The sequence below is a fragment of the Cygnus olor genome, chromosome 2, assembly GCF_009769625.2.
Source record: "Cygnus olor isolate bCygOlo1 chromosome 2, bCygOlo1.pri.v2, whole genome shotgun sequence".
NCBI lineage: Eukaryota > Metazoa > Chordata > Aves > Anseriformes > Anatidae > Cygnus > Cygnus olor.
Genome location: NC_049170.1, coordinates 96970731 through 96990023, shown reverse-complemented (window position 1 = coordinate 96990023; position 19293 = coordinate 96970731). Strand labels below are relative to the sequence as shown.

At 39.0% G+C, this 19293-nt stretch overlaps 1 long non-coding RNA gene across 7 annotated transcripts; it reads right to left on the bottom strand.

The window, feature by feature from the left end:
• Nucleotides 1–1741: 1741 nt before the first annotated feature.
• On the bottom strand, nucleotides 1742–17687 carry LOC121066095. 7 transcript variants are annotated; one of them, XR_005817502.1, is made up of 7 exons: nucleotides 17535–17687; nucleotides 17254–17422; nucleotides 15528–15659; nucleotides 14730–14880; nucleotides 12701–12836; nucleotides 11181–11683; nucleotides 1742–3629 (listed from the first exon to the last, which is right to left on the bottom strand). It is a non-coding gene; the product is annotated as an uncharacterized LOC121066095 (long non-coding RNA). The 7 variants fall into 7 exon arrangements; XR_005817501.1 differs by having other exon boundaries at nucleotides 15528–15637; XR_005817504.1 differs by having other exon boundaries at nucleotides 14730–14836; nucleotides 15528–15637.
• Between the last annotated feature and the right edge of the window lie 1606 nt (nucleotides 17688–19293).

Sequence of the window (19293 nt, the reverse complement as noted above, 5' to 3'; positions counted from 1 at the left end):
ATAAAAATGGCATCCATCACCTGTGTGATGCGAGACCCAATCTTACAAGCACACATTCATGCTAATTTTGACCCCTGAAGGAAAACTCTCCACATCCCATGAGTGGCATATAAAGTGTAACCGATGTCAGAAGTTCCAAAACATTCACTGTTGATACTGTTCTCTGCAGCTCCTTCAATCAGACAGTAGAAGAAGAGCAGGGTTATTGGGGCTGTTGGACTGCAGATGCAGGAAAAAGACATTTCCAGGCTACATATATTGTTTTTTAACTCTATTTTACGACCAGACTACTTCAATACAATTCCAAATTTAGCTGTCACTATCAGAATTAATTATGATGAAGCAATTTGAAACACAGAAAGATTTAAAATTTGATCAACAATTACATTGAATTTTCTGTTAAGAGACCTATAAGAAAAAAGTCCCATGTCATTTTTTGTTTTTCCAAAATATTTTAAATTTAGGTTTCAGTTCTGTATTCTCTAGAATAGAAAGTTTTCAGCTCTTTGTCTTTAAGAATGTGTTTGAATTACAAATGTATTTTATTTGCAACTTTATATAGTATATAATATATATATTTGTAATAAATACTACAATTACAAACACAAAATTTAAATCCTTTCTCAAGATTCAGTTACATTCAAACTCACCTCTTTCTTCAAAGGAACCAACCTCTTGATTGCTGATGGAAAGTATCAACATCCAAAAGCTGTACTGAACATGTTGTCATTCTGAATTTATAGCTCGTTATTAGCTGCACTTTTTCCTTCACAGCTTTATCAACACAGTACAATACACACCAGGATGATTTATGATTGCTGAGGGCTAATTAAAGGACACTGATATTACAAGTTAGACTAGTTTATGTCAGACCATGTTATATTTTCTTTTTCCTGTCAATATATTCTTTCTCGAACACATAGAATTAAGACAATGGTAGTTAGATACACTCCTACTTGTTAGAAATCAATTTACATTTTACTTATTTCTCAGCGAAGAAATTCTTAGTAAAAAGCCCATCATTTGCAAAATAGCAAGCAATGCATTACATTTACTGCACAGGGACAAAAGCTGCAGAGCTATTTATTCTGCTCATCTGAGTCATATTATAACTAAGTAAGTATGATAGGGTTGGGCCCTAATTTATTTTTAAGTGATGAACAATATATTAGGGACTTCCTTAGCTATTCTTTAGTCATTAACACTAATACGTGTCGAATTCTCAGTGCTTAGCAGAAACCAACAATTCACCATAGCATTACTTCTGCATCTTTGGAGATTGGCCAGCACAGATTCTAATGAAATAAGCCAACCATGCAACAGGGGATTTAGGAAGTACTGCTATGCTGCCTACAATGACATTTTATTACTAATTAAATAATCTCTGAATCTGACTGTTCTGCAGTATTTTGCAACCTTCCACTAGCTAGATCCAAATCCTTTATGAAAATAAGAATAATGTGATTCTCAGAGAGTCTGATCATTTGAAAATGAAGTCAAGTAATTCAAAAACAAGCTGATTAGCTAGCTCGTTGCAAATTGTATTAAGGCTGTATTCAAGCTGTATATGCAGAGTGTCTTTAAAAACATATAAATACATTTGGGCATATGCATTTTGAAAATCAGTTTATTCATTCAGTAATACAAACAATGTTTCACGCTCATGCTTCATAGACTCTGCTGACGTTTTAAAAAGTTTCTAAGCGGAGATTTAGGCTAGGGTCCTGGCTCTGTGAAAATCTATTCCTCCCTACAAGCCTCATCTCTATTATGTCTCTGAACCCCTATGGCAATAACAGCATTTTGTCTCTTTGTCCAATATTTTACACTGTCTCGATGGCCAGATCAAGTAGCGCCCCTCCTTAGAATGGAAGGATGCTACAGTTGGAGCCTTTTCTGTAAAACAACCCAGAGTGTGGCACTGTGCTGCAGAGCCTGCCCTGCAGAGCTTCTCTTTCTGATGGGATGGACCCCACTGTCATAGTGGATCAGGGTTAGCAATCTCTGTTATTTACGTAGCTTAATTTACTTTAATTTATGCATATACTTTTTTTATGGGTTTGGTTATAGGGCAATTTACCTGGGCTGAATTTTTCTTGAAATGCATGTCTTATAGTACCTCAGACAAGTACCAAAAGCTACTGCATAGGCCTTCTTTCAAAAAAACACAGTTCTGTATATCAATAGTAAGAACTGGAGGAAAATGTAAGATCTCAGCATCACCAAATAAATTAACCAGTTGAGCCAAATTTATCCAACCAGCTTAAAAATCAGTCCTGCCATCGTATGAAACCATGCACCACCATGCTTAGAAAGTTTCAGATATTTTCACTGGCATAGATCTCAAAAACAACAACATATAGTTTACTTCAGGGGAAATACAGTCCGTGGTATTCATGCTACATTTCGATCTACTAAAGATTCTTTCAGAAACCAAGAGATCTATCCTTTCCAAAGTGACTTTTTAAGACCAGGAGCTGTGTTGTAAGGCCTGGTGTTCACACTGTCATTGGAGAAAATGTTTGGAGATTCTTGCAAACGAATTGGCACAGGACTTTGTAAGACATATTCTTTGCTTTTTAGTATTTTTTTTTCTAATGAAGTTTAATATTACCTTGTCCTGGGGATGCAATGGCAGTGTTTGAGTTTTGGTGTCCCTAACTGATTTGCAAATCTTGATGTCAATGAAATGTAATCTATCCTCAGGAAAGACAGCATTATTTAAAACATTTGGGAGGAATTTTACTGTATTCGTTCCATAGACTCCTTCTTAGCCATAACTACAACTTTCTTTCTGGGACTTCTTGTCATATTTATGGTTCTTACCAGGAGTGAATATGGTTTGTATTTAACAGTTATGATGAATAGTTTTTATGCATCACAGCAAAACTTGATATTTTAAATTTATAGTTGCTTTGAATTCGAATCATGAAATATTCATTACATTTTCACAACAAAAAGTTCTTCTAACAAATCATTCACTCAGTTCATTTTATGTACTAATTTCATGTAGGTCTAGAATACAAATTCTGTGCAGAAGTGGGAGCATTACCACAACAGGGAGCTGGCTACCAAACATTTGGAATCTGAGTATTTGAAGGAATAATGTGACTTTAATTATTTTTTTCGCATAGGCTTGGGTGGAGTCATAAATTCTTTGTTTGAGAAACACTGCTCAGACTCTTGAAGTTAATAGTGTTTGTGTAAGCAGAAAATCAACACTCCTTGCCCTGCTCTGTCCCATAACCTGTATCCATGAAAAGCTGATATGAGCTCCCACACAAATTTTAACTGACAGTATTTTGGCATATTCATAAGCTTCAGACCTACTTAAATGATGTACTGTGTTTTACCTGGTTTAATTTTTCTGCAGATATCCTTCTACAGCAAGACGAATCACCACAGAATATTGTCTTATATGGAAGCACAGAATAAATGGTTTCATGATTCTTTACCAGACCCTGAAAATACAGAAGCTCAGACTGCATATTGTACCACTTGGCTTAGTCTTCAACCGTGCATGGAAAGCTGCAGACTTTTTCCATATCCGTCCATCCGGTGCTGGCAATGCTAGGGTACAGGGGGAATATTTCCTCCGTTTCTGACTTCCACCACTGGTAATGGCCAGGCTAGGCACAAACACACAAACAGCAAAGAATTGTTAATACTCCCAACAGCTGGCCACCACTTTAGTTCAGCCATTCATATCAGTAGTTGAAGATGAAAGTAGAAAGCCTACAAAATTTTGCTGTAATTAAGCATGACAGCACTTAAAGCCAATGATTGATTATGCATATTCTTATATGTAAGATTTAGAAGGATCAAATTTTGAAGCTTGGATCATGATTTCTCCCCAGAAACTTGCATGGATCAGTGAGCATCAAAACTGATCCAACAGATATCAAATTGATATCAGTGATCTATCAAAATTGCTACCATTCTGGGAGTGGATCAACAAGAAAATCTAAGATGTGTATTCAACAGTAGGTATAGCTCTTAGCTATCTCAGTAAGAATACTAGACTTGTTTATGTATTACAATTTCTATATTTAATTAAATTTCAATAATAAAAGATTTTCTATATTTTCAGTCAGACAGTGAAAGAGAAAATCAGCTGTTTAAGTTCAAAATGAACCCAATGTCTCTCTTCTTAACATATCAAACCAAAAAGGTTTCACTTTGTGGATTTTCATTTTAATATAAAAAAAAAATCGAAATTAAATTTAGAAAAATATTGTGATGAAATTATTTTTCATTTAGAATATAAATTTGCTGTTAAAGGATGAGAATGAAAACAGTCTGTTTCCATGTTTTCTTCAGACTTTTGCCTGACATGTTTCAGAAATTCTGATTGGGTAAATTATTCAATCATCTTGAAATCTGAATTATTTTTAATTGTTATCATGTCTATTCACAACTTTTGAAACATGCTTGTAAAAAATTGCTGTACCATGATGAGTAAAATTCAGCCTGAAGTATATTTATCTTTATTTTTAACTAGGCATTCTGTTTTTTTTAAGATCAATACAGATTAGAAGTTATGGTTGGTCTGCAAACTTTTTAGTACAGGGCTCTATCCTTTTCCCAAAATCTTTATCGCTTTGACTATTCTGTGGGTAAACAATGAATGAAACCAAAGAAAAAACATTACAAAAGCAAGACAGAATACATTCATGTAATTTCTGTGATTCAAATGTTTTTAAAGTCTGAATCATGATTTCAACACTTTAATGTGTCAGTGAAAGAATCAAGCTATGTGTTTGATAGATTTGCTGAAGACAGAGCCTGACCAATACCCCTTTAGGCAAATCCTTAAAGGATCATCATTAGTATCAGATCCAGACAAAGAAGTGTTTCCAGCTACAAGATACCATCAAATTCCATTGTGGACTCAAAAAGCAAATGAAATGCTGAGAAAAATAAATAAAAGGTTGTTAATTAAACTAGTAAAATAAGGGAGAGAGGTTACAAAGAAAAAAAAATAATTCTGAAGCATAAATTGAGAGAGAAAACTGGAAATTCCATCATTAGACAATAGAGTATGCAAGAGCACAACCCTTAATCTCTGCCATTTCTTCAGTATAAACAAATCTGCTGGATGCTAGCATTATTGCTGAAAACAGATCTCATCAAATTGTACACAGAGAATAAGTTTCATGTTTTAGAAATAAAGTTATTACTACCATTATATGTCTTTCTCTGGGAGACCCACATTTAAGTCCAGATTGAAAACAGTCAAAGACACAGTTTCTTATTAAGTAGTCAACAACCTGAAGGCACTGCTTTCTCTAAACCCTTAAAAAAAAAAATAAATAAATAAAAAAAAAGGGAAATAGGGAAAGGGGTCCAGAAGGCAGGATCTAATGTAATTTAAAACTGGAATTACATCAGCAGTTTCAAACAGATGGCAGAATGTGGAGATAAATGTGTTAGCTCCTTTAGCTTATTTGGTCTCTCCATTGTTTGCATCATTAAAAGCAGGAATAGTTTACAATTTAAAAATATAGTAGGTATTATACATTGGAAAAATGGACATTCACCTACTGAGTGGAAGGAAGTAGGATTAAATTAATTTGCCATACTTTAATATACAGTATCTGGGATGCTTTAGGCAAGTCTGCAAATAGGTTTCCTAGGAAATGAGATGAACAAAAATATAATGACCTTGAAATTATACCCCCAAATGTCCCAAGTATTTAGCAACCTGGCTCAGAAGTGGTAATTACATAAAAAATACAAAAGATCCTTAATTGCTTCAGTTATAGTGTATCTAGGCAGGTCAGTTACTGTACACAGCTGCAAAAAATGGTACGTGATTAATAGGGAGTTGCTTATGATAGCGCTAACTAGCTAGTGTATAGTGCAAAACACTCATTTCTTTTCCAATTAAAGAAAAAAATCTGGTTTTGATTAGGCTCTTCAGAAGGTCTAAGTCTGTAGCAGCAAAATACTCCACTATCACGTTGTTAAATGTCTTAGTCAAGGACCAAGCTGTGTATATTCATGAAAACCAGAAAGAATTAAATAAAGTACTGTGTTAAAAATGCTGCAAATATAAAAATAAGACACTTCAGACCATTCTGGCCATCTGAGTTTGTTGGTTGTAAAACAAAAGAGTAAACCAGTTCAGATAAATAAGTCTGATACAGGTGCATTTCCAGAGCTTGAACCAGGTACAAAATTTTCCTGTGATTTGTTAAACTGTAATTAATGAAACTGACCACTTAGCTCTAAACTCATTCCCGCAAAGTTTGAAGCAGAAAGCATTCAAAAATCATATAAGAGAGCTCACAATGCTTCAACATAGTTTTGCAGTCCCAAGAGATCAGGGGAAAACACTGAACTGGATGGAGAGCTCTCCAGATCTGTGAACAGGGCTTAGGTTGAGAAAAATGTGCAGCTGTGATCTTTGGAGCATTAAAATGGACCCAGGATGTGCATATACTGAAAATATGATTTGTCCCAGTGCGATTCTTGAGTCTGACTGTCTCCTGGGCGTGCTTTCTGTGTGTCCATGGACTCTGTTGAGCTCTGGGTATGACTCCATTGGTGTCTGGGGAGGGGAAGGGACCAGGCTGAGGGCAGAGGGCAAATGCCAGCCATCAGAAGGGCTGGAATCTTGAACATTTGTGCATTTCCTTCTCCTTTCATCTCTCAGGAGAGGCACAAAACATCGACAATTCAGTCTCAACTGCTGGCTGTAACATTCATTGCTTCACAGAGGTGGATAGAGCAGCTGACTTCAGGCACTGGTTAAGGATTCTTCTCACAGATCTTGGTTCACATGCCTGAAGTGTACTACACCACGGTAACTAGGAAGTGATGATGTTTTACATAGTAAAAGCTGAGAGTCTAGGAAATGGAACAAGATCTTCAAACAAATACTGAAGTGGGAATGGGTTTCTAAAACTGTTCTCCAGATCTCAGTCATCCTCACAGCCTTCACTTAAGAACAACAACAACAACAAAGTTAAAAGCTATTTTTCTAATTTCTGGTGTGTAAGTGTGCTCATATTCACACACATTGAATTTAAATCGTGGCTAACTTGTAATTTTCAGACAGAGTAATAGACATTTTTAAAGCCATTATAAGTATCATATTATCCCTTGGTAGAAGAGTGTATTTAAAGGCAAAATAGAACTATTTTGCCGTATGATTTGGCCACTGATGCTTTCCTGCATATTGGGTGATCAGAAAACCACAGTAGTATATCAAGCTCTGGGAAAAGACATCTGGGAAGAGGTTTCGAGAAGTAAACAAACACCTGAATGCTGCTCTGCTTATTTCTGGGATCATGGAAAAGTAATGGGGGAGAATTGGGATGCAGGGAATTAATGCATCATTAGGAACTCCTGAGAAAAATCCTGAGTGACCTTACCAGGGAACTGCTCTTGAAGTCTCATTGAAGCAGTCTGTGGCAACCCTCTTCTGCTGCCTTTAAAAAGGTATAGAGGTTGCCTGGCTCTGTAGCCATTCAACAATGGTTCATTGTGCTCCCACACCACTCTCCTGCCCAAGTCTCCATGTGTCTTAGAGAAGAGTCCAGACTAAGCTCTCCTGCAGCTTTCTGATTTGGTCCTCTGTAATCCCATCTACAGCATCTGTGCAAGGACCAGCCAAAATCTCACTCAGAGAAAACAATATTTTCTGCAGCATGGGCAAAAGTCACACTGAGTGGTCTAATTTCCTTAAAGGGCTTGATTTTACATGTCGAAATTCAGAGTGGACAGTGATTCTCAAGTGATGTCTTTCTTATATCCATTCCTACTACAGATTGCCACTTACCAGATCAAAAATGCAATTTTCATTTTTTAAAATTGAAATGCAGAACATAGACGGTATCCCCCCAAGAGATTTCTGCACAAAACAATATTAACTGCGAGGCAGGTCAAATGTTCACTGACACATCTTGACAATGCCCCTTTTCTTTACATTGACTCTATTTGATTAAACTGATTGAAATGCATTTCATACTTGTGCTTTGTCAGTCTATATTTTGGGCTTCATGACCAAAATGATACTAGATTGACTTACCCAGATACTTCACATAGCTTGTCACGTCGAATTAATTAACATTGCTTGTACAGCGTGAGAATATGGAGATTCATCTTTCCATTTCTGCATTTGTTTTATAACTAAGTAAGGGGATGATAAACCATTAAATAAGTAGTTAATAGACCTTTTAAATGTGTTCATTTCTTTAGAAACAGACAATCGATTTTTCAGTTATACACATTATGTAACATTAGTTACATAAAACCAGAAATGTTACAATACTAACCAAGAGCAGTCATGAATTAAACTAGCTGAAGTTTTCTCTTTTTTTTTTTTTTTTCCTTTTGTCTAATGGATGGAGAAATGGTTAATTACCTACAGAAACAGATCACTCATGCAATTACCGTTTAGAAATCTGAACACAGAAAATTTAACTAAATTCCCAAAGTCTTATGAGGCGTTTTTGTCCTGAAGAGTCTTGTGATATTGATAGTGAAGTCATTAGAATTTTGTTAACTTCATTTACAACAGTATGGTGCTTCCTCTGTCTCACTTATAGGAATAATACGCATTTGTGCTTTTGGAGTTTCTTGTGACAGCCAAACCCCTTGTTGCTAAACACTATTCTTTAATAACGTGGAGTCCATTTTAGTGAAATTCTTTTTGTACTAAGTAAAACGAGTAAGCAGTGTAAAACAATTAGTTTTACAAATGCAATTAGAAACAATGATGAGAATGAACTGTATTTTTAGGTAAGAAGCTTCAAATAAAAGATTTAAGATGGTCAAATACATTATTCTGTGTAGAAACTGTCATTATTTGGTTTGGTTCTAAAGCCCATTCCCCCTTTTATTCCTTAGTCATGAGACACATAAAATGACATTTAAGTCATTTATATACTGGCTCATTGTACATATATTGCTTTATTTCAGCAGCAATGGAGTCAGAAGTCCAGATGGAAGCTATCGAATCTCTCATTGCCAAAAGTTTGTTCACTGTATTTATAGCTTGCATGCCATAAAAATATATTAATACATTTGAGTGCCTAAGGAAGTTTGTACTGGAGAGGAGAGGGGAGGAGAGGGGAGGAGAGGAGACTAGAGGAGAGGAGAGGAGACTAGAGGAGAGTAGAGGAGAGGAGAGTAGAGGAGAGGAGACTCGAGGAGAGTAGAGGAGAGGAGTGGAGAGGGAAGGGAAGGGAAGGGAAGGGAAGGGAAGGGAAGGGAAGGGAAGGGAAGGGAAGGGAGGGAAGGGAGAGGAAGGGAAGGGAAGGGAAGGAAGGGAAGTGGAAGGGAAGGGGAAGGGGAAGGGGAAGGGGAAGGGAAGGGAAGGAAGGGAGGAGAGGAGAGGAGAGGAGAGGAGAGGAGAGGAGAGGAGAGGAGAGGAGAGGAGAGGGAGAGGAGAGGAGGAGAGGAGAGGAGAGGAGGGAGCGAGGAGGGCGATGGGTGGAAGGGGAGGGAGAAGGGGTAGGGAGGGGAGGGAGGGGAGGGCGGGAGAGGGAAGGAAGGGAGAGGAGAGGAGAGGAGAGGAGATGAGAGCGAGATGAGAGGAGAGGAGGGAGAGGAGAGGAGAGAGAGGAGAGGAGAGGATGAGGAGAGAGAGGAGAAGAGGAGAGGTAGAGAATAAGAGAAGAGAAGAGCAGAAGGAGAAGAGAGAGAAGGAGGAAGAGAAAGAGAGAGGAAGAGAAGAGAAGAGTAATGAGGGAAGAGAATGAGAAGAGAAGAGAACGAGAAGAGGAAAGGATTGAGAAGAGAAGAGAAGAGATGAGAAGAGAAGAGAAGAGCAGGAGAGAGAAAGAGAAGGAGCAAGAGAAGAGAAGAGAAGAGGAAGGAAGAGAAGAGAAGAGAAGAGAAAGAGATAGAGAAGAGAAGAGAGAAGAGAAGAGAAGGAAAGAAGAGAAGAGAAGAGAGAGAGAGAGGGAGGGGAGGGGAGGGGAGGGGAGGGGAGGGGAGGGGAGGGGAGGGGAGGAAGGAAACAACAAAAGGGAGGAAAATATCAAAGGAGATAGGCATAGGTAACAGACTACAGAAGCAATGAAAATCAGTCTACAGGTTGAAGCCAATGTGCCTAAGGAAGAATATGACAAAGTACCGCTGTGTGTCAGATTTGTAATAATGCAGTTTAATATTAGTGATGAGAAAACTTAACGATCATCAAACCATGCTAACGATGGAGTTGCATTCCACCTCATCTGCAAGTGCTATGAGGCCCTTCTTTACCCACAGAAAATGAGATGAGATTCCAGTGTTACAGGCAAACCACCAAGTATTGTTTCTTATTGTGGGAAAATATTTCAGTATTAGTAACTGAAGTTAGAATTTCAGTATTGGTAACTTCCTTTCTGTTAAGTTCATAAAATTGTTCTATTTATCCAATATCTGTTTAATATTGTATAAATCCATTTGCTCTAGTCCATGACTAATATTTTCAGTTAAGTTTTCCAAATAAGTTATTTGAAATATATTCCTCTCCTGCAACAGCTAGAAACAAGTGCAAATGCATACTTGCTGATTGAGATAGAATACAATTTTAGTAGGATAGGTATTTTGTAGGATAGCCAGAATTGTTTAACAGGTTTCAAGTGACAGGAGCAAGCAGGTATGTAGTTTCCAGAGCTTAAATAAGCACATCAAGAAGTAAGCATGTAACTTCTAGCTTGATTTATCTACATTTACTTTCTATAAATCTGATTTCTGCCATTTTCTTCAGTGTTCAAGAGCTGTCTTGTGTGCCATAAATGAGACATCTTTTAAGTTCCTTTTATAGAAACTAAATATCATATTGCATCACTCACACCTACATAGGTTTTACAGACTTGTAACTCTTTTCTGAACTCTTTCCTAATGCCAAACTGTTTGGTGTATAGAGACTGGACAGGATCTGAGCAGCAGTTTCCTCAAGGTAGTACCACCTTCTATTGCTACTTGACAGCTTTTTACAGAGGATGCTCAAGTACTCTTACCCAGAGAGCACAGAGGTTCATATTCAGCTGTTTATTCACTAAACATTTGACTCTAATTCACAGACACTTCTTATTCTTTTTGCAAATAGGTTATTCTATTTCTGAATGTATTGTTTGAGCAAACTCAGCCTAAACATCATATTGTTCTCATAACTGATCAGTTCTTGCTCCTATTATTATCTTCTAATCCATATCTGCAAAATGGAGTAACTCCACACTCACATTTTTGCCTGGATGAATGCACTGGAACTCCTCAAGACAGTTCCCAATGGTTCACTGCTGTGAGTGCCCCTTGATGATGTTGATTACCCATTGACAGTATTAGAATGAGAACAGAACAGCAGTGATGCATGTCTGTGCAGGTGTTGGGAAGCTGTTCCTCAAATCAGAAACAAAATAAATTTACAGTAGTCCACAGAGTCTTTTAGAGGACCACTTCTGTCCACCTACTGTTGTTCTTCTGATGGATGTTAAGTGGCACTCACACAGTTCGCATTTAATTTCTTGTGTGGACAAATCTATCTGTTCACAAACAGGATAATTTCTTATTTCCTGAACCTTTTTTGTTCAGTATTTAATTTTCATCCATTAGAATTATTATCCTGGTTTAAATTATTTGTAAAGGAGTCACAAAAAGCAGGCTACAAACAATTCTCCAACAGTCAAATAAAACGTTTCATGAGCAGCTCCCATGTCTTCACATCAACTACTCCTCAGGCAGCAACCTGTAGCAAACAAACAGTTCAACATATCATGAACAATATTCATTTATGTGTTGCAGCTGAAAGTTTGTGATTGAGTCTCAAAGAGTAGAACAGGAGTTAATTTTGTGCAAATGAATAATTGGACCACCCTTGCTATCTTCAGTATAAAGTTAGTATAGACCAACCACATTCAGCTGGAATGACAGTACTTAATGGAATAGACTTCATGCTGCATAATTTGCTCAGCCAAAATTGTCTTCTGCTTGAATTGGCCTGGGTGTGTTCCACTGAGAAACAATGCCAATGCCAATCTCTAGAAAGGTTTTGGAAGATCTGAAGACACACGCACAAGTCGCAGTAAAAGCAGACAAGCCATGAAATCACTCCTGCAGTCAGAATACTGTTTTTTGCATTTTTGCATTGTCCAAAGCAGAAAGGAAGTTCCAGCTTAAAACTCTGAGTAGACAATCTGTCTGCCTTCAGGGTGTGAGAGGTGCTATTGGGTTTTTGACTTTCCACTGTCTATAATAGTGAAGTATAAGAACAGGAAGTATAAAATTGTACATCCTGGTAACTGGAGGCACCAGATGGATTTAACACAACAAAACCACCACAGAGCATATAAGCTGGACATGGAGGAGTCACACAGGTGTGGCTGGACCTCCCCATCTTGTTGCTCCTTTCTAGTTCCATCAAGATTTCAGCTGCTCCTCCCAGACCATGAATGCTAACACCACCAAGAAAAAGGCTCAGTGTCAAAAGTTATTAGCAACTGAATACAGTAGAGCTGCTTATTCAATATCAGTTGTGAATTAATTGGATCGTATTGTAAACAAATTTGAAATGGTTTCAGATTTGGTCTGTCTTCACTGTGTAATATGAACAAAAGCTCATATATTGTGAGCAATTTACTAGGATACTTGCCTACAGCTCTGTGCAGCAGTTAAACAATTGGTTTGGCACTTTCATAGGAACTTAACCGGTTCCCATGCCTCTTCAGTGTATGTAAATTAAAAAAGAGAAAAAAAAAAAACATACTTATCTCTACTTGTAATGTGCTAAATCCTTTCATATTTCATGCTTAGGCCTCCTTTCTGTGAGATTGCCAATGACAAAGAAGGATGGATTTCAGTAAACTGTCTGCTGCTCCTAGATGTAGATGTAATAGATGCAACTAAAAACAAAATTACAGATATTTTTTTTTCATGTAGACAAAATACACTTAACTTGTAAATCTTGATGTTAATGTTGTAGCCAAAATGGATGTTTTTTTTCTCCTACTTTATAAAAGATCAATTAATAAACTGGTCAGTCTCCTTGCTCAGTTAATATAGCAGGGAGAGAGAGGTTCTTTAGAAACATCATTATATTGACAAGTGAGACTTGTATCTGGAGTTTGCATCTTTAAAAAGAATCATATTTTACTGTAGAAAACAAGAGTTGCTTCCTGTGTAGTTTCCTTGGGCCTTGCTTAGTTCCTATTATCTTCAATGGTGATAATATGTAAATCTGAATTAATATTTTGGCCCTGAGAAAAAGAAAGAAGAGAGATAGAAGCATTTTTATTTCAATGTCTGCACAACTCTAACTCATTTTCTTAGTACAGATGAATCTACTGGTCACACAGCTAGCTTTTCTTTCACTGAACACATAGCCCCAAAGAGACTTTTGTCTGGTACTTCGTGGATGACTGAAGTGTTTGTTCTGTGGGACATAGTCTGGTGGATGGAAAGGTGGAAGAGAGCCATTTTATCCCCAGCATGTGTTTATCTTGTTTTGTTGTACCTCCCGAGCTAACAAACACTCTTCTGGTCATGTGTTTCTACCTCTTCAGAGGAGTATGGAGGGTATTAATTTTCCATCCTTGCAGGGCATGAAGGAGGAAAGAGGGAAAAAAGTTATTTCTCAAGGAAGATCTCTCAAGCTTTTTCTGTTGATATGATCCACTCAACAGAAGGATTCCAAGTGTGAAATACTACCTGCTTTGCCCCTGCCCACCTTTACAGTTAAAGCAATACAGCATCTAAACTCTTACTTCTCATCTCAGCTACACCACGGCAGACCCATACCTGTATATCAGCAATAAGTATATTAAAAAGAACAGGCAAGTGTGTTGACTCTCTTCTCTTTGACATTCCTTTCTCAAACCTCTTTTGATAGTTTCCCCCCAGAAAGAGAGCGAGGAGTGTGCGCAAACGCTTGTTCTCCACATCAAGCCTGACTGAACAATTCCTCTGCTATTCTGAGCTTCTGGTGAACTGAAAATTACCAGCTGTACTGATTTGTGACAAACTGTGTGTGTGTGCGTGTGCGTGTGCGTATGCATGTATGCATGCATGTGCATGTGCACTCTGGGGAAGAAGGAACAGAGACAAACAGAAACTATCATATGTGACAAAGCTAAATTCATTTCCATATATATGATGCAATCTAGCATTTTAATTCTGTGAAATACAAATGCAAGCCTTAGCTTATGACTAGAAAGTATTTCTTGGAGCCCTCATACAAGCACATTATGGAGCGTATGCAGAACAAGGAATTCTCAAATGCATTTCCTTGCTGAGACATTGTTAATGAATAGGACAGCAAACACACAAGTGCAGTCATCATTGCTCAAATTTGAAAAAGAAAATGAGATTGGGTTAGGGAAGAAGACAAGTATGCTACTTCCACTTCATATCAGAGGATGGCTGGTCCACATCCAGATATGTTCAGAGCTGATCAATGACAAGCTAATTTTGTAATCTTCTATAAAGAAGATTAGAAGCAATCAGGTTATCAGAGCTTAACTAGCTAACACTCCTCAGCTGATTTGCAGTGACAAACAGTAACTCATTAAGCTGCAGTAACACATTTGCCACCCTTTGATGTCTATACTCTTAGTTGCAAAGTGGTAACAACCTAAGCTTTTTTAAAATCAGTGTTATGTCACCCCTCACATGTCAAAATAAACCACAGTACCTATAAAAAAACATGTGGTAACAACTCAGCTTCCTAAATCCTTGCCAAAAGTTGACTTCAATAGCTGTCTACAGAGTCTGCCAGAATGCTGTCAGCCAACTCATACCATGTGTGCCTTGTAGGGTAGTGGCTTCAAAAGGACATCAGATTTGCCAAAATCTCTCCATCTTTTCAGATGTAATCCTTGCCATCACTCATGAAATGTAGTCACATCTAACAGGAAGGAAATACACAACAGCCATCAGCACAGGGCACACCTAGGAGAAAATAACGAATGTTTTTAATCCCTGAACAGGAGCACTTTGTGTTGGCAAAATATAACTACCCAGAGTAGGATACATAATTACATCTTGAAATAACGCTTTTAAAAACACTTTCTATGAGTTGTGCTTACCTGGGAACCTGGGAGCCAACCACTGTTTATGGGTGTTCAGACAGTTAGCTGAATCTCATAACCGATTTTCTCAAAGGACTGTTATAAACACACTGTGAAAACTGCCTCCCTTCTGAACATCACTGTCCAAGCAATCTGTCCCCACAACAGAGCTGCTCTTGCAGAAGGACTCTCCTCAGAGGCTTTCTAATCAAATATGCCCCATCTTTCACCAAAACTTGCTGTTCTGGGCAAGGAGCTGGACAAGAACTGCAGGCTTGAAAGTCAAAGATTTGATTGTAGTTTCACCATAATCATAATCAGATTACCACTGAACATGTACAGAAGCGCTCTGCACTGTAATTGCAGCAAGCCCACTGCATGTGGGACAGGTGATCTGTACTGCACAAGCACCGCTGAATTGCAGTAAGCATACGGGAGACAAGAACCCTCCTACTTTTAGATGTGCAATTTGGAGGTCTTTATTTTATCTAACAGAGCTGGCAAGAACGCTGACCATCAGATACTTACAGATCAAGAAGACAGTCTGAGTGACGGCTCGCTGCAGAATCCACTCCAGTGAACTTAGGGGATACAGATCTTGTGTCGCTTTTGTGAACTCAGAATCCCAGGAGGATGGGCTAGGAGGAGGTCACTGATGAACTTGAAAAGAAATCTTATCACCCCCGTTACCACTGCTATTTGCTCTACGAAAGCAGCTCAGGAGCCCACAAGCCATGAGACACTATGGTTTTGCACATCAAACTGATCTAAAGGATCAGATGGAGTTTCATAACTGAATGGGCCAGTGAGCAAAAAGAAAGGAGACACCCAACTCCAAAGAGCTGGGCTGAGGCAGGGTGTGAGCTCATTCCACAGCAAAACTCTAACAGCAGGGCACACTGTGTGCCCATGTGTAGGGGGGAAGCTGGCAGCAGCCCTGTCAGTGATGGCACTACGTGCACTGGCCATTGGGGAGGGGTGTGTGTTTTTTTGGGGGGGATGCAAACAGCTTCAGCAGCACACATGGAAGAGAAGAGCAAGTGGTTGGTGGAGAACTCCCCCCTCCTCCCTTTGTCATCCACGGTGATTTATGAACCTCTCTGCTGCTCTGTCCTGGTCTTTTCACTGAAAGAATCCAGTTAGCTTTCTCATAATAGCAGAAGTAATTAAAAAGGAGATCAACTTCAGAGGAACATAAAACACACACAAAAAGTCTGTCTCTTTAATGATATCCCCTACATCCTTTACTGGCGGGGATTCTGCTAATCTAATACCTGTTAATTTTCTTTCTAATTAGGGCTATAGCTCACCAGAGGCTGTGTTATACTTAATTTGTTGGGGTTTTATTATATGGCTCAACAGTCAGCCAACCATTGTATGCACCATGTGATCCTGGTTGAGATCTTTCAGGCATTACTGCACACTGAGGCCCTTGGAGAGAACGTGCCACTACAATTTGTGAGTCACCCGTTCTTGCTCTGCCTAGGTCTTGTCATGTGTGTGCTTGTCAGGATTCATCTCCATCTCCATTACCCCTGGGGCAGAAGTCATAGTTTGTTTCTGCTCACTTGTCTGATTTTTAGCAGATCATATTCCCATCTTCAGAACCCTAAGCAAGTGCCATCTTTGGAGAATTTAAGGTGGAATTGTAACTGCTGATCAAATTCAACTCAAAAACATCTTTAAATTGATATAAAATATCCCCAGTTCAACCACTTTTTTAAGGCTGAGGAAGACTGCTATACAAAGGAAAATAATTGTTAAAACATTCTTTACTGTTACCAAAAAGAAAACTGTTTTTGTTGTTGTTCTTGTTAACTGTTTCCCTTGTCTTTCTGTCATTTTGTTACATATCTACTTCCAAGATTTTAGAATGAAGATGAGGGCTGAGGCAGATTTTATTTGTCTGAAAGACCATCTGAGATATTTATTAATTTTATTTTTCCAGAAAGCTTTGCAAACAAATTATGCACCAGTTAAACAATTAGCTGGGAAATCATCAGGAGAAAAACGAGAGTAGATCACAGATAAGCAAAGTCCATGGCACCTTATTGACCAGAACTCTATGGCACAATGTATGCATATAAAAGAACATTTTATTAAGCTACCATAAGCTGGCCCAGGGAACTGGCTATTTTTTTTTTCCTTTAGGATGTCTACTTCTGAATTGACAATGGTATTAGTATAACATTTGCTCTAAATTGATGATTAAAGGTCACCAATAGCTGCCAAATATTAAACCTCATCAACCTACCTCCGTGAATGCCAGAAAGGAGGACATCTAAAAGTTCATTTGGGAAGTTCACAGCAAAGTATCAGCAAGGAAGCTGGCCTTCTATCTACTGTGTAGATGTACAAGATGCCGCTGAAAATTCAGAAGAGCAAGTGAGTTATTTTTCATCAGCCTTGGAAGAACATTTGTTCTAGGAACAAACAAACGAGGGTACAAGGTAATGTGTTGTTCCATTTCTACCCAGCATAATAAGTCATCAGGAAATGAAACAACAAATATCAGCTGAGAAACTTCTACTTTACCTTCCCGTGGAAGAATGCAAAACACAGGAAAACAGACAACCCAAACTTGACCAGCAAAAGCTCACAAAAATGAAGGATCTTCAGATGGTGAGAGATGTTATACTGGATGATGTGATATTACAATTGTATTTTTCTGAACATGCCCTGGCAGGCCCAGGGAGATCTCTAGAAAGGAAGTCCTTGCACAACAGGAAAAAATAGTGAGGGTGGGTTTGCACAACACACATTTAAATTATGCATCTCAAGTCACCCAGTGCCTGGTAGGCCTACGAACTTCTCAGAAAGACAGCAAATATATGTGTGTCCACTGGGAGTCTTCAGACAGAAGTGTTCAGATTCTTGACCAATAAGTCTCTAACCCAGAGACTGCTAGAACTACAGAGGAAAGATGTACCAAGGGAGGAGTCACTCCAGAAATGGTCTGTTCCTCTACTCTTCTGCAGTCACCTGCTGTTGGCTCCTCTCAGAGAGAAGATGCTGAGCTGAATGGAACTTTTCTACACAGAAAACAGTTCCTTTCCTCTCTACACACTTGCCACGAGCATCCCCTTCCACCTTCAGCCCTGCTTCCACATGGTATTCCAGTTCCTGTCCTCCTTAAGAGAGACTGCAAGCATCAAGAGACATTACTGCTGATGCGATCATCAGTGACTGTTACTGAAAATCCATGCAGAAATGTGTGCTGTGCACAGGGAAGCAGAGCTAAAATATCCATCTCTCCTTCCCTCTCTCCCTTCCTCCACCTGTAACAGAAAGTCAAGGAATCTAAGTACCACTATCTCCTGTCAGAAGGCTATTTACATTCCTTAGGGAAGAGGTTAGCTAGGGCAAGTCATGTCAGAGTGGCACCCCTTGCATGAGTGCACCCATACCAAACATGCAAATACTACCATGTCCATGTAAGTGCCTAATTTAAGCCAGGACTTCTTAGATGTGCAGGAATGAGGGAAAAGGGCACATTTCATTTCATGTACACACGCTGGTCGAAATCACAATGCTTTGCTCCACCTGGAGCAAAGACCTTCCTCACAAGAGGGACAGAGAGAAGGTCAGGTAGTGGAAGCACCTCAATCTTTTTAAGACAAAATGAAGCCTTGCATCTCCAGGAGTCCTGATCAGTTCCCAGCTGTAACTCTTTTGATGTAGGGAGCAGTGGGTGCCAGCTGCAAGTCAAGTTTGCGGTGACAGAGTAGGTCCAATGTGAAGCCAGAAACACAAGTCAGCAAGTCAGGATCAGCCCTGACATAAACAGAGTCATACACAGTCTCACAATCACTAGGCAAGTCCATAGTGAAAAGGCAGGTCCAACATCAAGCTAGGAATTCCGTCCACAGGTGAGGATCCAGCCAAGTCATCAGAGCACATAGCCAGGCATTACTACAACAGAGCTGGAGGCAGAGACAGGCACACGTACAGCGTAGCTCAGGTAAGGTATAAGATCCAGTGGAGCCCCTGAGCAAAGGCTGTGGGGTGGAGAACCCAGGTGAGGCTTGCCAGAGCAATTAAGTCCCATTAATGCATGCAGGACCTTGACACAGTTTTTCTAGGAGCTGTGCTTTAGGAGAGGTGACAAAGCGTCAAGAGACTTTGGCCTGAGCCAAGTAGCACCCAGCAAAGTAACGAGACCCAGCTGCTCCAGCAGGGCTAATGCTGCAGCATTGTCAGACAGGCTCAGCCATTTCCTGTCCCATAGTTTTGCCCCAGAGCATTTGAAAAACAAACAAATAATGGTTAGGACCAATCTTCAGTGACCATGCTC